This window comes from Poecilia formosa, unplaced genomic scaffold (genome assembly GCF_000485575.1).
Source record: "Poecilia formosa unplaced genomic scaffold, Poecilia_formosa-5.1.2 Scaffold539, whole genome shotgun sequence".
Taxonomy (NCBI): domain Eukaryota; kingdom Metazoa; phylum Chordata; class Actinopteri; order Cyprinodontiformes; family Poeciliidae; genus Poecilia; species Poecilia formosa.
The window spans coordinates 88,809-108,050 of NW_006800478.1; the positions used below are offsets into that span (position 1 = coordinate 88,809).

The following is a 19,242-nucleotide window of genomic DNA, read 5'->3' on the forward strand; positions in this document are numbered from 1 at the left end:
CAAAAAAAAAACAACTTCCCTAATGATTACTTAACTAGGTAATTCATGACAAAAAACCCCAGTTAAGATCCATTTTTTGATTTAAGTGTTTCTTTTTTAAACCTACTGTATATTTGTATTCTGCAGATACACAATTTGAAAGTAAATCGACAACAAATGTCTGCAGCCCATATCCTTAAGAAAACTACTAAAGTTTAAACAAAAATACAGGAAAACTGAGAAAAAAAATCACTTCTCATACAAACTCAATAATAACTTTGGGTGGTGTATATTACAAAAGCTTTAAATGTGGCAATGAAAAATATTACAAAAGCTCTAATTTTTTCCTAACTGTAAAATAAATATATTTGTGAATGATCGAATTAATTCACCACTTTTGAGCCAGCTTTTTGTATTTTCACAATTTTGACCATTTTCTCCTACAAAATGTTCAGTTGTATAAAATCAAAGTATGCAACACAGTTAATGACCGTCAGACATTAAAATAGATCATATTTTAGTTTTTTTCAGTAAGCTCATAACAAATGCAAACATTACTTTAAAAAATACTTTCACATGTTGAGACATGTGAATCTAAGTCTGTTTGCAGTTTGAAAAATAAAAACAGATTATCCTGCGTTATTTATAATTCACAAAGTCTCATGTGTTTTTTTTTACCTCTAAAATATGTCACAATGTCTCCACCACAAATTCCTTCCAATATGAAAATGTTTCACGTGTTTTTTTTTCTAACAACTATCTACAAAATAGGTTTTCCAATAGGTCTGCACCAAATCAGTTGTGTCACTCATCAAAACAGTTTCTGTGAAGGAGAAGGCACACTGGCACATCACAGGTCTCGCTTGCTGCAACCTCAGTCAAGGAGAAAAACAACAAAAAAATGGTTTTTTGGGCCTGCAGGGGGAGCAGATTTGCCTGCGCCCCATGTAGGCTGAAAACAGTAATTCAAGAACAAGCAGTAATTCAGGAACCACCAGCAATTCAGGAACCACCAGCAATTCAGGAACTACCGGCAATTCAAGAACCACCAGGAACTCAGGAACCACCAGCAATTCAGGAACCACCAGCAATTCAAGAACCACCAGCAATTCAGGAACCACCAGCAATTCAAGAACCACCAGCAATTCAGGAAACACCAGCAATTTAAGAACCACCAGCAATTCAGGTACCACCAGCAATTCAGGAATCACCAGTAACTCAAGAACCAGCAGTTAAACCAGAACCAGCAGTTAGAACAAGGCACCAGTTTTACAGACCAACCAGTGGAACTAGAAGATCCATGATGGCACACAATATCTGAGTGTTCCAGTCTGGTACATTGTCTTTAAAACTGTACCTGCCCACATACCGACTTTTCTCAAACCTGATAGTGGCTCCTGGATCTTCTGATTCTCCTGGTTCTTCTGTTCTGATTCAGCCAGCCTTTCTCGAAGCAGAGCATTTTCATTTATCAACTCCGTGTTCTGCCTGCACAGGTTCTTGATTCTTTGACGATCTCTCCGCTGTTAGCTACGCAGATGGTCCAGTTATTTCCAAAGATCGTCCACCTCTCCAGACTGCTATCCATCGTCTCCTGTGCCTTTTTCAGGTCTGTCCGAAGCTCCTGGACTTCTTCTCTGAGAAATTTTTGGACATCTTCTAAAGATTGTTTCCTCTCTCCCATCCTTATATTTGCGCTCTCTCTCATCGAGCTCTGCACAAACCGACACCAGCTGCGCACAGAGTGCATTGTTTTGAGCTTCCAGTATATCATATTGTGCTTCCAGGCGACCAGGCCTGAAAGCACTTGCTCAAGACTTGAAGTCCTCGATTTTACATCGGAAATATTCGACAGTCTAAGTTCTTGATTTTCATTCTCCATTGTCCTGTCCACCTTATCAAAAGTTTTTTCATGTGAAATCCTGTCAAGTTCTTCAGTCACAGGTGCGTCACTCCTATGTTCAGACATTTTTTTTTTTATCCGTGGTGTGAAAAGTCAAAATTATTGGTATGTGAAATCAAGTGTTCTTCTTCTGAGATGTAGAGAATCTGACATGTAGAGCAAATGAGTTGGGATTAAAGGGAGATGGAACACAGTCATCAGTGATGTCATAGAGCATGAGTGATATCACTGGTTCATCAAAGCCACTAGAACCCTGTGGTGTGTGGGTGTGTATTCCGTATTTGATGCCTTGTGGGGACCTTTTTTCTGGCACACAGGGGCGCGGTATCCACCTTATTCCTACGCCCCATGATGCTTTGCGTGAATTATGGGCGCAATTTCCACCGCAAGCCGGAACTCCCATTTGTTTACATGTTACCCCAACGCTAACCCTCTTTTGTCAGAGCTTGTAAGGCGATAAAATATGTGGGAACATCAACGATCAAAGCTTAAATGTGACAATATTGTTTTACTGCAACCTACATCTAATGCGGGGAGGGATGACAACTTGAAGAAATGGCTGCATTTCTTCAAGTCGCACTAGCATATGTAGCTACTTCACTGACTCAGTTGCTTCGGATGCAGATGTGGGTTATCTTGAACTTGCTGCAGCCACAAACTGAACGTGGTCTGGTTATTAGAGTACATGTTTAGTTTTACTAAATATTGTATTATAACCTAAAAGGGATGTAACTTCTATCATGAATACAGACTAGCAAAATACCCTACAAATTACAATGAAATAATGCTACTTCCGCTAGCCGTCGGAAGTAACACCCATAATCATTTCCCCAGTAAGCCCCCCAGGAATAAGGTCAATACAGAAGAGGGCTGTCTGCTCCTCTTCCGCGCATCAGCGCTTGCTCTGCAGCCATGTAGCGATGGCCTATTTTGACACACAGACTAAGAAAACTACTACAAACACTGCGCACACACACTCACGAACTCTAACACACTTACCGTCTAAAAAACTCATCCGAAACACTCCTACTAAAATCCAAAGCGTCATTGCGCTCCGGTCTCTTCCCGTCTCTAAAACTCTCCAGAGCGTCTCGCACCACGTGTCTCCCCAACAACATACCAACAAAACCTTTTCATTGGGTGTTTTAGAAATGTGGTACATTTGAGGAAATAAAAAAAAAATAAAAAATGGATGTCATATTGCATTCAAGCATTTCCGGTCACTGAATGAGCCGTAAATGCGAAAAATGAAACCCGCAGACTCCTTCTCTTCTTCCGGCTCAAATCAGAGCGCCGCTGCCTGCTGCGCGTTCATTCTTCACATCATCGTTTATATACAGAACAGAAACCACTAAGTTGAAAACAAATCACCAAGTGGATGCCACCAGTCGCTCCGGTATCCAAACTTTGCATCAATTTCGCGATCTCACTGCTTTTGCCGCTACGCCGTTCCGCTTCTCTTTCACCGTAACTTGAACAATTTTACTTCGTTTCTTAGCAACAAAATACAGACCATAATTATTTGTTGAAGATGTCAGATTTCCAAATAAAGGAATCTACTGTTTTGTTCCATTTTTTACGTTTGGAAGCTCATTTCCTGTTACATTCCCAGAAAAACCCGTTTTTAACATTTCTCTGACATTCGGGAAAATATGGTTTACATATTTAAGCATAACTCCGGTTTTACTTGGCCTATTAACACAATTTTAAAAACTGGTTGTAGTTTAACATGTGCACTTTAAGCACAAGTTGCAAGTGAGACTGGGGCAGGTGGAGTCTTGATGCTACGCTGCGCCAAAGCAGACATGTAAAAAAGACGAGTATATGGACCTTAGAGGGTTAAATCTTCAGAGAGACTTAATTATAACTTTCTACAACGGTTTGGTTGTGACAAAATGTTTCACATCTCCCATTTATTTTTGAAGCGACTTGTCTTGCTTCACAATTTTAGGGTAAAAATCTGCTGCAGTGTTCTCAGTTTCATTTAACAACCAAATGACTGTGATTAAAGACCTAATGGAGTAAAAATGATCTGAGGAAAGCAGCCAACTAAGAAAATAAACAGTGAACACTGAAAGCAACACCCAAGATGAAAATAACTTCTAACGCCAGCTATCTCCAATAAAACAAGACAAACTGGACTCGGATTGAATTTGTGAAGTTTTGCTTTTTTCCCCGGTGGAGTAAAGCTCTGATAGAGACATCCTGCTGCATGCTGGTGTATGCAGAGCTGCACAACAAAATCACAGGAGGCAGAGAGTCTGTGCACTCCGATAAGAACATCAATATATCTGCACAAAGCAAACAGCTGCTTGCTGTGTGCAGATAATGTGCCGAGTATTGATGCCCATTAATGGGTGAATAAAACCAATGAGATTTGCATCAAGTCCAAGATCCCACAAGTGAAGAAAACAAGTTTAAGTTTTGCATCATTTTGAATAATAATTGAAATGACAAATTACTGCAGAACTGATACACATCTTTCTCCACATGCTACAAATAATGCTGTAATTGTATCCACCTGCACATTTCTAATTGCCGTTTTATGTCTATATCTTGGCCGACTTTTTCACAATTAAACGAAAGAAGGTTAAAAACTGACAGCTAAATGTTGTCAACTAAATCATACAACAATGTGGCTCACAAATAAGTGCCTAAATAGCGGTTCATTACTCATTCACTATGTGTGTTTTCTCTCTTATTATGCATATATTCAATTATTCACTTATTTATTTTAGCTTATTTATTAATCAACATAGAACACATGCAACAAAAAAAAAGAAAAGAAATCTAAACTCCTTCTGATTGTCACCCTGGGAAAAAATAGAGAATCGTGTCAGCCCAAAACACACACACTGGAGGTAGTTAATTAGTGAAACTCCTTGGTTGATATTTTTGTCTCAGGAACAAACCAAGAGCCCCAGAGGCAGAGAAGAGAGAAGGGCAAACAGAAAACAACCAAAAAGATGAGAACAGGAAAGGAAGGAGAGGAGCTGATGAAAACAGAGAACAAGCAGAGGAAGAAAACATCCATACCATGCTATGCTAAGCTAAGCTCTCAATATATTAGCATAATTAATAGGGCTGCACCGATTGCAGTTTTCTGACCGATCTCCGATTACCGGTCTTTCAAAAAGCCTAACCTGCTGATTCTGACAGAGGTTCATCTAAGATGAATTGAATGGTAAAATATGAAAATATAAACTAGGACAATGTTTCTTTGGGAGAACTAATCTGACAGTAACTGGTTTCTTGAATTTATTTGTTTAATATTTTGAAGATGGCACATAACACAAAAAAGATTCTGCAAAATTTGACACAAGAAATGTCAGCATCACTAACTTTCTAAAAACTAGCAGAAAATGTGTGATGATGAAATGGAAAAGAAAACTTTATATTGTTACTCACTTTCCATACCAGGAAAAATCTCATCACCCTGTTATCTTGTTTTGGTGATGCCAAAAACAGACGCTGCATTTTTTTTTTTGCACACCTCTGATTAATAAACTTAACTGCAAAACAAAATACAGTCTCCTTAAATGAGGGATGAACCCCCACCTGCTTAGAGTTGCCTTTGATTAATAACATCTAGTATATTTGAAGATTATTCAAGATGATGGCATTTTACAAAATGTAAAGTTTTTGTTTCATAATTGGTGACTGTGTTTTTGCATTTGGTGATTTAAGACACGTTTCCAGCTGGACTGAGCTGAATAATCCAATCTGATGACGTTTATGTGCCACACTATTTGGGCAGTATGATTGTGTCAAATGTTTTAGTCATTAGACAAGTACAACATGTCTTTTTTTTTATCTTATGTATGTTTAAATGACCAACAACCAGCCTGTTAAGGCAGTGTTTTACTACGCATGCTGCCATGCTTCTACAAACCAAAGGAGTGCTTTCAGAGAAGCCGTTTTCTTTATTATTTCCTGACTCCATTGGTCACCTGAGGCAGCTGGAGAGAGCGTCATTAGAGTGAGAGATGAGGGAGGACAAAACAAGAGGACGAAAAAGTCAGAAAAATGAAAGTGGAAAGAGAAAAAAAAATAATGAACAAAAACAAGCAGGTCTGAGGGCAGAGCCCCAGCAGGTGGCTGACAGGGGGGCAGTTTCCACCAGTAGCTCCCAATAACATGATGGAAGCATGACTGGGTCCATCCTGCAGGGCGGGTTGGTCAATACCTTCAGCTCACAGCGGCCAGACAAATAGCCTTTCAGACGCAGCATAGCAGGGCTGCAAAGCTTTGCAGCTGGTTGTCTCTACCTAATGTCGCCATCAAACTCTCTGACAGCCTGCATGCAACACAAATCCATCACAACAGCAACCCTGCTGGTGTTATCTCACTTTAAACTATAATAAACAGGCAGGTAAATTACTACTTCTCATGCTCTACCACAGTTCAGAAACACTCCTGATCTTGTAATGTGTTGGAAGAGTTTAGGCCTAATGTAGGAGACAAATACCACCTGTACAAGATCAGGAGGGAGATTACTTATACTCCATGTTTTTCCCCCTGAATGTCAATGCAATTTACTCTGCATATTTCTGTGATGTTGATTTATAGATTTCCTGTTACTGGTGACCTGCAGAGAGAGGAAAATGGAGGAAAAGAGTCAAAATGAAGGAGGAGATAAGTCCAGAAAGGACGAGGGTAGATGTGGAGAGTGAAGTGATTCAACAAGATGACAGATTAAAGAAGCACATTTGAATGACTAATAATGACAAATGTAACACCAGTAACACTCTGTGTTTACTGTCATTTCTGAGTTTAAGCAAAATTAATCTGAGTTGTCTTACAGAAGATGTCAAACATCTCGACTTGGCATCATTTTTATCCATCAAAGTTCATCAAATTTCAATTGAGTTAGATTGACAAATACTGATCTAAAAAGAGAGTAGATCATCTAGTAACAGTGAGAATTTGTAGAGTTGATATCAACAGGCAGTATGATGGGAGCAGGATACAACAGAGAAACAAAGAAGCCTAAAAATAAAAGCTTAGCAAAGTAAAACCAGTTCCACATTCATTTCTATCAACTCAAAAAAACAAAAAACATTTTATCAATATTTTACACTGCTTACAATTTTCCATGGTAAATCGTAGTTTTTAGGGATGCACGATATATCGCCACCAACATCGGTGTCGGCCGATGTTGATCTTTTAAAATATTAATACTGGTCCAATAAATAAAACTGGGTCAATATCAATAACAGATAGATGTGGAAATGGCAGTGAAATATATATAATATTTGTAAATATCGGTTATCGGCCATAGCTGCAACATTAATATCGTATATCGATATTGGCCCAAATTTTTGTATCGCTGTATCCCCAATAGATTTTTTTAATGGTTTTCAGAATATCAACAGAAAACCCTAAAAAATGTGGCCATGACAACCAGTCAAAATATCAAATGCAAAATGAGTGCAGTGTAAAAAAAAAAACATGTTAACCTCATTAACTTTCATTCATTAACACCACTGTAAAAATGCAAACCAGTTTTGATATCAAAAGTGGAAACTGCAGACATGTTTTTCTGCATTTCATGATCAGTGTTAATGCTGCTTCCTGCCTGTTAAGTATCTGAAAAAACCGAAACAAACTAAATGAAAGAACAATGCAACCTAAGGGAACGCGTTATTCGTTTGATGAGTTCCTTAATAAATAAATTTGAGTTCATTCTTACTCCATCCTGCTGTTGTTAACCGTTTTCTCCGTCTCACGTTGCTCTTGATTTCTTAAACAAATCATCTGCGGTTTCCACCGGCTTTCCTAATCCTCTTTTCCTCTATCTGGTTCCTCCTCCCCCTCCATCTCCCGGCCCTCTGCGCTGTCTCAGTTCATCGCCCATCTCTTCTGAGAGTTATCGGCCAATTCAGTGGTACAGCCACGGGATGATGAAAGGTTGAGGGAGTAAAAGGAAAATGGGGGTGGAGGGCATGATGAGGAGAGATTGTGATGTGAAATCAAAGATCAAAAGACCTCGAAGCGCTGAAATGTCAGCTAACTGGGGAGTCGTACCCACCAGCAGACGGAAAGAGAGAGAGAAATGTTTAGACATTTAAGAGTTTTGCATGAATTACAGGGTTTGTAATGTTTTTAACACTATTTCAACTGCATTTAGTCTTGTCACCGGTGAATTAAAGCGTCACGTTTTTGAAAGTCACACACTTTTAAGCATTTTTTCCCCTCTTCCCAGAATGTGATATTTAACATTCTTTGATATTTTTAGTCCAGCCAGCTGGAATATCCTCATTATCTCAGTTATTCAGCATCTTTAATAATCCCTCTCCATTAGCTAAAACCTACAAATACTAGCAAAAGTCAAAAAAATACTTATAAGTGCCTATTTTAATAGATGAAACACAAAATATACCTTAGTATGCATTAGCATGTACAGTGGAAACACAACCCTGTTGTGGGTGCAGCCAATCAGTGGTAAGGAAAACAAACGGCGCTCCTGGATTGGTTGCTTTGTGTCGACTAGCACAGTGGCAAAAGTATTTCAGCATCCAAACTGCATTTTCCCCCCTGAATATTTTAGATATGCCTTACAAAATAATCTGAGAACAGGGTCTTTGTGCTGTCTATCAACTTTATGTACACGCTGCTCACACTCTCCCCCTTGTTTTCTGCTTTAGCTAGTTCACTTCAACAAAGCCTCACATGAGGGCTCAAGCTAGTTAACAAGGCCACCATTAACGGCCAATAAATTGTAATAAATTAGCATATTTAGCAGCACATACATGAGGATGATTGACAGTGTTAAGACCTTCTTCCTGTCTCTTACTGGTTGTTTCTGACTGAGAGTGATGCATTTCTTCAGATTTCTACAGTACCACTGGGATGAGGAGGAGGAGCTTTCAACAGATTATCAGATTCATACCAAGCTGTTACGACATGGTGACAGTTTTAACAAATGAGCAAAAAAGCATGATAAATTAAAACAAGCTAAATATTTTCCAGTTTTCTCTCTTTCTACCAAAACCTGGCTGACAAAAAGTCTTTAATCTGGAGCTTTGGTCTCATCTAGCACCTTTTTCTGAAGGACAATTTTGTTTACAGAGACTTCAGTATTCATTTTATTTGTTGTTTTATTTATTTTAATATTAAAAATGTCGTCCAGTTCCAGTATTGCATGTTCATTAGAATCTAATGTTCATTGATCTTTGAGAATGTGCTCTTGCATAACCATTATATTACTTAAAAATGGTCTCAAAACAACATTAGCATTTATTGCTATAACGTCTGGGACAATTTATCATCTAGCAAAATGTGTTATCATCCAGGCCTAACCCCAGCTGCACTTGATCCTCAGTCCTGTTTTTCTCAAGAACAGTGCAATCTGTGCTCCTTCACCTGTGAAAATGGGAGATGTCCTTGACTTGCAGGGATAGCAGTACTCTCTCAGAAAAAGAGAAAAAAAGAAAGAAAGAGAGAATGGAGGTGACTGCAGGAGCCATCTAGTATTAAAACACCGAATATAACACCTTTCCCCCATCCGTCAAGCCCCTTACACTATAAGGTTGGTCAATATCAGCCTGACCGTCATTATGAGACGTCATTGCCACGTGCTAAAATTGGATTACATACAGCCTTCAGCTAAACGACATTCATAAGACCAATGAGTGAGTCTGAACTGGACGTAACAAGCAATTCTATGGAGCTGATGCACAGCCAGGCACCCTGCCTGCAGAGCTGACCATTCATCAATCATCTATTGCCTTCTTTAATCGCTAAATCTCTAATCTGCCGTCGTAACAGAACAATGAGTCCCACGAAGCTACTTCTCTCTCATCCGAAGCCATTTGAACTATCGCTCAGTTATTACAGGTTTCCTCCCGAAGGCCTCTTTCTTTCCAGCTAAAACCGGCAACAAATGTGTTACCTTTGATGAGAGCAGAGACGGCATAGCAGCGTTTAGGCTCGGATGAAATCCACAACAGATCCTGAAGTAAGGAGCCACGCGGTGCAACGAGAGGCAAATTTCATGTGATTTCATCAGTCATTAAAATGCCACAAGTGACCTTTAGAGAAGGGGAGATATGCATAGTCAGGTTGAACTAAATATCACAGTAACAGCAGGACAGTGACTAAATATGAGGTGAATGTTGCAGCAGCCACACATCCAAAAACAGACCTAAAAACACCTCTAATAACTACGATTTCTAAATAATTTTTCATTACAGCATTTAATAAGGGGGGTTTCTCTTCCTTTAACATACATTTTATGCTCAGGGGGCTTCCAAATGGAGTCAATTAAAGGAGCGCCCGATTGTAATTACATAGTTTTAGATACACTGGCCCAATGGGACTGCAGTGCTGGTGTGTTTGTCCTTCCTCTCCCTGTCATTTACCCCTCCCACTGCTTCACGGTTTCTTCAGCTCCACCGGGGGGTGTTTCCAGGGAGGAGCTCATTATATACAAAATTCCCCTTTAGTCTCTTGAAGAGGCAAATACAGACATCACTCAACTGGGATAATGTCTGAAGCCGTGGGGACTGTGTCCAACATACATGAAATTACTATAATATATTGTTTTTCTTTTTTTTTAAAGGGATCCTGGATTAGTTGAACACATTGGCCTAAATATGTTGTAATTTTCCTATCAACTAAAAAATTGCTGTTGGTGATAAACCAAAACTCAAAATAACTTTTGTTATATTTTCCACCTATTTTTTCACCTGCTGGGTTGATGAAGCGTTTTGGTCCATTCTGTACTGGAGTCTACAGAGTAAACACAGGAAGGCTAACTTTACCTGAGCTAATATTTATCATATTGCATTTGCAGTGTAATTTTAGATAATGCCACACCGTCACTATCTGCTGCAATTAAAAAAATAAAAACCCCTTGTGAGGTAAATGTGAACTCTTCCCACATGAAAAAAAAGAAGAGAGCAGTGGGAGAAACTTGAAACCGAACACAACTTCCAAAGGATCTACATTTGTGATCTCAACATTTCTCTCCAGAAGACTTTGAGTCATTTATATGAGCAAAACTGACAAAGACTCTAACAGGAAATCATCAACTTCTTAAGGTCAGCTAAGCAAGGCTGGTGGAATCAACTCAGTCACTCACTCTTTGGTTACCTAGCAACTCACTCACTCACTCACTCACTCACTCACTCACTCACTCACTCACTCACTCACTCACTCACTCACTCTTTAGTTACCTAGCAACAACCTTTTGAGTAGCAGTTTTAGATTTTTCCACAATGACTCAGAACTGCTTGAAATAAAAAAATGCCAACTTGGAGTGAAGGAAGAAAAGGAGTACAAGAGCTTAAGAGGAAACTGAGGAAATATTTAAAACAGACATAATTATCTATATCGACTGATATGAAACCCTTAAATCGTGATACGCTTTTCAGTCATATCGCTCAATAAATGATAGATTAACTCAAACAATAATCATGAAATAATAATAATAATCTATAAATTGTTTCTGAGGGTTCTTTTAAACAGAGTCATACTAATGTGCGTTTCATCCATTAGGTACCTTTCTGATGTAAGGGTAAACACGGCGTTAATCCCCCAAATTTTATTACAAAGCCAGTTCTTCCTTTTCCAGTCAGGAGCAGTAAGACAGCCACACAAATGAAATATGCATTGATTATTTGCTGGGCCCTGACTCCAAAAATAATTCCCCTCTTAATGAGGCGCAGGAAACAGGCTTTGGGATTTCAAAGTTTTTGGAGCACATTAGCACATTACAAGGTGGAAAGAGCTCAAATTTCACAAAAGAGATTGAAAGTCACGAAGGGTGTTTCTCACTGTCCCTGAAACAAGAGCTGAGGGTGTCGTGCTTGGCTTGGTTTTCAGTAAAACAGAGATGAGAAACAGATGAGAGAAAGAACCCTGAGGAACCTCATTTATATTCAGGATGAAAATAACAGGACTGATGAAGCATTTTTTCTTTGAAGCTTTACATGCTGCAGTATCACAGCACCTGGGCCACGTACACATCGGAAAAATACATTTTCAACAAGCTTAATGAACCAAACACTGGCTGTCGCAGGATCTGTTTAGCATTTCTGAGGCGACCACAGACAGTGGTGAACCAAACTCTTAACACTTACTAGTTTAAAACCATCAAGTCCGATAGAGATAATAGTTAATTTAAACTTTTTCAAAGATTTTATTTGAAAAATAAAATATATAATTTTTTTCTGTGAGGCTTCTTTTAAACAGAGTCATACTAATGTGCGTTTAATTTAATTTCTATGATGGGGAAAACCATTATTAAACATCTAAACCTGCTTTTCTGAGTAATCACAGCTGTATTAAAATGAAATTTACCCCAAATGTGTGCAACAATAAAATGTAAGGCGACCCTGTCCTTGACTTCAATTATGTGTAATCAAGTGAAATGACACAAAGAATAATTAGTGACATTTATTCAATAACAGCTTTGTGGTTTGTTTGTTTTGAAATGAGTCGTGTGTCAATCAGGTGTCATTTTGACATTTTCTGACAAACTGTCATCAAATCTCAGAGATTTTCCATTGTACTATAATGTCCAGTTGATTTTCAACCAGTTAAGTTGGTGAGTAACTGGGCCATACTGTCAGCTTTATTTTTATTCTGATTTATATCTAGAAAAGTCCTCCATTTCTCTTTCCTTCAATATGTTAACACTCAAACCATGATGAGCGAAATATGATCCAAAGAGTTATATTTTAATCTCATCTGACCAAGGATATTGTTCCAGTATCTTGTAATTTAATCTCCCTTTGGAACTAATAACATATTTTTGAATTTGAATTTTGAATTGAATGAAAGGTTTCTCCAAATTTTCTGTGGTAAATTTTAAACAATGGGTTTCTTCATTAGTACAATCAAAGAAAGTAGTCTTAAACTTGTCTTAAGGTCGAGAGAAAAACAATTTTAAAAAATCATTTCAAAGGATGTAATCGGCCTCACTTTTCACACCCAGGAATAGCAATAAAAATAGTTTATTGCGTATTTTTCATACAAAATGACAAACTAGTTGTTGCTAAATGTTTCTTTACTTCATTATCTACATGTATGTTCATATCCAACTAATTTACATTGATTAGTGTTAGTCTAATAATGTTTGGCACATCTTTCCTCATCTTGCTACCAGACTAACTGACTAATTAACTGAATAATAAACAAATATGATTAAATAATAAATTGAGCAATTGGTATTTTAGTGAACTACTAATCATAAGGTTCACGTGTCTCATAATTTAGTAAATATTCTCATAGCAATATCACATAAAATCAGATCATATCTCTAAACTAATTTAAAAATAATAGTTTTGAGATAAGTATATTGATCTGAAACTTGTATTAAACTAACTCAAAATAGGTTCCTGAAGGTCTGAACCTGCGTCAGTGCTTCAGGTGATTCCTCCTGACATGATGCTGAGAGGAGGCGGACATTTTCTCAAGATTATTTATCTGGGGAAAACATCAACACATTAGCTGTGAGACCAAGGAAATGGTTCGTATGTGAGTCTTAAACCTGCCAACTGAAGCATGTTGAGTCCGTTTCCCAAATGGCCGGGGAACTGTTATGAAAAGATTAAATAATGTCCCTGGGTTTTTGGCATCATATTGGTGGGGCCGCTGGGCCGCGGCTAGATGTGTACAGCTGGGATATAACTTCATTACATTTCATCAATGTGCCTCTCTTCCTCACACTGACCAACTTCAGTCAACATCAGTAAAGTAGGGCAATTTTACCAAGCAATACGAAAGCAGAGAACACAGAAAGCGAACTCTGGCTGGTTGAAGTGAACTCTAACGTAGTTCAAATTCATATATGAACACCAAGCAGACCGGAGACCGCTCCAAAAGCAGGAAGTGAACTACAGGGAAGGGCATTCTGGGTAAATACAGCCAAAACGAACATGCGAGTGTAACAGTTATGGGCTATGCAGCTAACTGCGGCTCCAAGAGCAGCATCAGAAGATGGTTCTTTAAGGAGCCTGAGGTGTGAATGAAGACACGAAGCAATGGTTTTAGTTTTGGTGCATATATTAGTGATTTGGGGAGAAAAAAAACAGACAATTACAAATGCACAATGAGAGAAAAATTAACTCAAAATAAATCAATTCCAAGATCATAGAGTTCTTGTCCTTATTCCTAGCTCACTATCCTTGGATTCAGAAGAGGATCTGATCCATCATAAATGAAAAAAAAAAAACCCGACCTTTGGAAAGAGAGTGGGGCAATTAAACTGCAATCAGCTGTTTCAAACCCGGTGACGGCCCAGGTAACAAACGCCAGTTCAAAAGATCAAATCAGTGGATGCAAACATTTTGATGAATTTGCCAGGATGAATTGTCAGGAAGACGCCAAACAGCCAGCCACAATTACAGTGGAACAGGTGATGAAGTTCAACTGTGCGCTGGAGGCGGGGCTTTAAATAAGTTGGCAAGTTTGGGGCAAAACAGGAAGTGGGCCCGCAAAACTAAAAGTCTTGACTAATTGACTAATTGCGGGTTACACGAGCCAAATGCTAGCAGGAGAAATAGTTCCTGTTATTTTACCAAAGACAAAAGAGAAATCCTCCAATTGCTAAAACCCCACTCATTTTCTGTTTACATTTTGTGAAGGGGGACATCTTCTTCTGAGGGTTTTGTGTCATTTCCTTCAGTGGTTCTTGGTGTAGCGCCACCACAGGCGAGGAAGAAGAACAGGTTTTCCAAATGTTTGACGGTGCAGAGTGAAAGCGAATGCAACAAATTCTGCAATTTTGGTCGACATTCGAACCACTATTAGGTGCGAAAACATCCGAAGATTTTTTTTTCTAGATCCTAAAACAATTTTTGCTTGGTGGAAACAACAAGCATTTGTAATGAGTGGATATCGCTCATGTTGGCAAAATTGTTTTCAGGCAAATTGGACACTGGTGGATTTTTTTTTAAGCATGTTTTGTCCATTTGTGGATAATTCATCTGGATGCGTTTTACTGCAATCCTGAATAATTATTGAATTTCTTCATATTGGGGAATCGTGTGCTGATTTCTCAGGTATTTAAGTGTATTTTGTGTTTTTATTTATATTTATCAGAGATGGTTGCATCTATTGCAACATGCTTGATTAAGGGCAGAAATTTCTTAATCATTTTATATTTTTGAATTTTTTTATATTCTACTGTATATAATAGCTTCAAATACTCACTGCTGTTAGATATGTTGATATGGATTTTTCCATTGATTGCAAATATTACTATTTTCACTTAATGCTTCTAAAAATATTCATATTTCTAATAACAGATTTTATACAGCTTCTGCAAAAGTCACCAAAAGTGCTGTGAACTGCTAAAGACTGCTGTAACCCACTTGAATCATGAAAATAATTACTTTACAGAAGAAGATATAGTTTGACTTTTTCTGATAAATTGTCAAAGTTATTCTGATCATAGTTGCTTTGTTTGCAGTGACTCAATGCTTGAACTATGACTCTGAGCAGAGCCTCTCAGCTGTTTACATGCAGACATCATTTAGGTTAATAAGGCCAAACATGAACAAAATAGCATGTTTAAATAACAAATTAAAGTACTCTCCATTGAGTGTGGGCACTACGTTATGCCACAGATAAATATATTTGCATACTGTTTTACATAAATCTACTCCTACTATTATAATATTTTAGTCAAGTTTTCAAGATATTGTTCTAGGGCAGTGTTTCTCAAAATGTGGTCTCCGGACCAGTGGTGGTCCGCAGTCGCCCTCTAGTGGTCCGCCAGGTACTGCATGTAAACAACCGTTTATTTGCCGCAACGTCAGCTCAAAGTGCTACAGCTAGCTTAGCAAATGACTGTGTTTAAAAAAAGTTCCTTACGACCGGGTCACTCAAAAAAAAGCCTGAAGATACCAATGGAAAGTTTCTAATTTTGAGTTGCTAAACTTAATATTTTTGAACACTATTAGGATACATAGCATGCCACAAGCATGTAGAGCTAGCTCTGTGGCTGTGCTAAGTGCGATATAACGGTGAGGACAGGTTGAGCAGCGCTGCACCCCATGCTGACTAGCTGCATCTTAACACCTAAAATAAAATTATTTAAGTTGGACTATCTACTGCCTGAAAGAAAATGTTTCTTTTTGCCAACGCCACTCAAGTCGATTTTTCTTTTCTTGTGCTTCTGAATTACAAATAGCCCTACAATGTTATTAATGCACATAACACCCGTACTGAAGAACATTTTTTGATTTCCATGTGTTTTCTATAATTGGTTAAGTTTCGAATCCAGGCTTTCAGAATCTGTAAATAATTGATAACGTCGTGAGTTGACATGTTCATGGTTTTAATTTGGCCAGTCTCATTTACAAAACATCGCTCTTTTTCATTTTGGGGGGCACAGAGACTGTGTTTTGAGATTTTTTTTTGCTATATTTTGATGTTTTGTTTTTTTTCGTTCTGTTGTTGTTTTGTGTTTTGTATGTGGTGCTTGACCTTCAACTTGTTGAGGGTTGCTGGTTTCTGGTTTAAGGTTATGAAGAATAACTGATTCATACTAACAAGAGGAAATGCATGTGTGGTATTTTACTGGTAAAAATAAATGTTAAATTTATAAAGAAACTTGTTTTTTCAACCACATATCTCCTGTTTTGGCTTGAATACAGAACCAGATACAAGAAATAAAACCAGTGAGTCTTGTCCAGTATTATTGTGCTAAAAATATATTTCATCACAGAGACGTCAAATGTCAGGCATGAGGCCAGCAGAGGGTCAATAATCCACTGTTATGTTTAAAGGGTCTCAGCCCAGCAGTAAACAGGTCTTTTAACAGGTCAAATTCTCAACGTGACAGGTTAATTTGTGAGTTTCCTTTAGCAGCACAATCAGACACTGGATAAAATACACAAACAGCAACATTTTAGTAATTTATCACCCTTTCTTCAATGTAACAAATTCATCAAAGTCACTAAAGAAGAATGAAGACAGTGAAGCTTAAGAGAGCACAGGATGAGCCGTCAAGGAGACAATGATGATAAAAAAATAGGACAGACGGTGGCAGCTTCATCTGGAACTAAGAGCTGCTCAATTCACAGAACACTTACATTTTTATATCCCCTTCAAAAATCACCTCTGAATAATACAAAACATCAAAATTTATTCAGCTTTGCATTTTGCCCTTGTGCAAAATGTGGAGTAGCTCCACGGATGAGATGAAAACTTAAAGGGATCAAAAATAGAAAATGGTCTCTACGTTGGGAGTTCTCTATGCTCCAAGATTATATATTTTTTTTTAAAATCAGTACCTTTGTTTTAGGGAGATAAATCAACCCAAATAAGAGGAAACAGACCACTGAGGTGGTCGTGGTAGGTGTTTGTGAGCATAAAGTTTCTGGTTCAACAATGCTTTCTTCTTTTATCATGACCATTAGGCTGCATTCACACCAGCTCTTTAGTTCATTTTAATCGACTCCAGTTTGTTTGCCTAGAAAGTTCGGTTCGTTTGTGCAATCAGACTCTGATGTGGACCAAAACAGAGAACTCTGGTTCATCTAAATGTGAACGCCAAGTGGACTGGATAGCTCTCCAACAACAGGAAGTGGACTATAGTACAGGGAATTCTGGGTAAATGCAGCAAAAACAAATGTGTGAGTCTAAAGCTAGTGGGGGAAATGGCTTATGGTCTTTTACCAACAACAAAAGAGAAATCCTGCAGCCGCTAAAATCTGACGCTACTCCATTTTTGTCAACATTTCTTGATGAAGAAGGCTGCACTCTTCTTGTTAGGCTGAGATTTTTGTGTCTTTTCCTTCAGTGGTTCTTGGTGCAGCACCACCACAGGCGAGGAGAGGTACAGGTTTTTCAAAGGGTTTGTGTTGTTTAATACAAAGCAGTGTGAAAGCAAACTGCACCAGCTGAGAATGTAACAAATGTTGCAACTTTTGTCCCCAATTAAACCAGGTCTATGTGACTACCAGGTGTGAAAACATCCACTGATGCCCACAGATAATATCAAACCAATAACGGCTCTTTGCTTAGAATCCTGCTGCATGTTTAGCTGCTTCATCCCTGAGACAGACGATGAACACAGAGTCTGATGACAGTTTCAGTATTTTAACTTCCCTTTAAACAATCCAGCTTGAAGTAGCCTTTTATTAGCCAACAGTGTTTTGACAGCTACTTAAATAAATCCTAGTAACTAGTAATAATATAAGGGAGGAACGTGAACATGCATGTCAGCATTAAAAACTGATCAGAACCACAACAGAAATGACAACATTAAGCTGAATGTCATCAGGATTTTAGCGTTTTTGATTACAGTTTTTGTCATTAGCCATTTGCCACTGTGGTAAATTACAGGCAAAGCGGACATCCCACATAATCCTTTTATATTCTTGGGTAGGGTGCCGGTTTACTAGGTTTCCAAACCACTGCCCTTAAATGGCTCTGATTTCCTCTACCTCACTGAACAAATCACCATATAAATCAACATTTCATGAACAAAAAAGCAAGCTGGAGACTTTATTTATGGGTGAAAATAATACAGTCATATGCACTAATGCAACTTAGACGTTACAAACGTAAAATTTCACTTTCTATCAACTTTCGTTTGAGTTGTCAGCTGACTTCAGCTTTCAACGCTTCTATTTGTACTTTTTCAAATTTGATTTGATTTGTGGAAATCAATATAAGTATCTTAAACCTCAACAGAATTGAAAAAGAAAAGCTATAAAAATGATAAATGCCCTTTAACACATCAGTGTCAATCCTTTTCATTTGCCCTTGACTGCTTCCATCTCTACCAATTTCTTCATGTTCATCTCCTTTTCCTCCATCTGCTCTTCTCCCTCATGTCACTCATTGTTCCTACCCACTCCTCTTTTTTTATTTCCACTTCTCTCAGAGCACCTCCCCCACCACACCCACCCACACACGGCCAATCTTTGTCAATTAAGCAAATGGTTTTTATTTTCCCCTCACATTACACTTTCTGTGTCTGCATTCATGATGAAGTCAAAGTCATTACAGTAAGCCGGGTCGCTCTGCTGTGTGCGTGATTCTGCAGAGCCTAAGGTAATTAGGCTGCGCCCATGAAGCTGCCTGCTACGCTCACAGATACAGAAAACGCTGCATAGATAAGGCTGAACATACCGACACATTCGCAAATGGATTATGTTAATGAGTCCAAACTACCAAACAAACATAATCAAGGTGGTGTGGGTGGAAAGAACGATGTTTACTCTCTTTTTTTTACATTATTTAGCAAAATTAACATGTAATTTTTTTACTTTTAAATCCCTTAGCTAAAAAAAACTTTTGTTTTTAACATTTTTATTTTAAATCACACTTTTTGCACATCAATTTTACTTTCAGCCACGAAAAACTGGAAGATCACCAACTTCTCCATTTGATGCAAA

The 19,242-nt window shown here is 38.1% G+C and overlaps 1 protein-coding gene across 1 annotated transcript in view; it reads right to left on the bottom strand.

The window, feature by feature from the left end:
• The window catches only part of smyd3 (SET and MYND domain containing 3), an 82,363-nt gene that overhangs the window by 34,071 nt on the left and 29,050 nt on the right, over window positions 1–19,242 (bottom strand). The gene's annotated exons all lie outside the window — the stretch shown is intronic.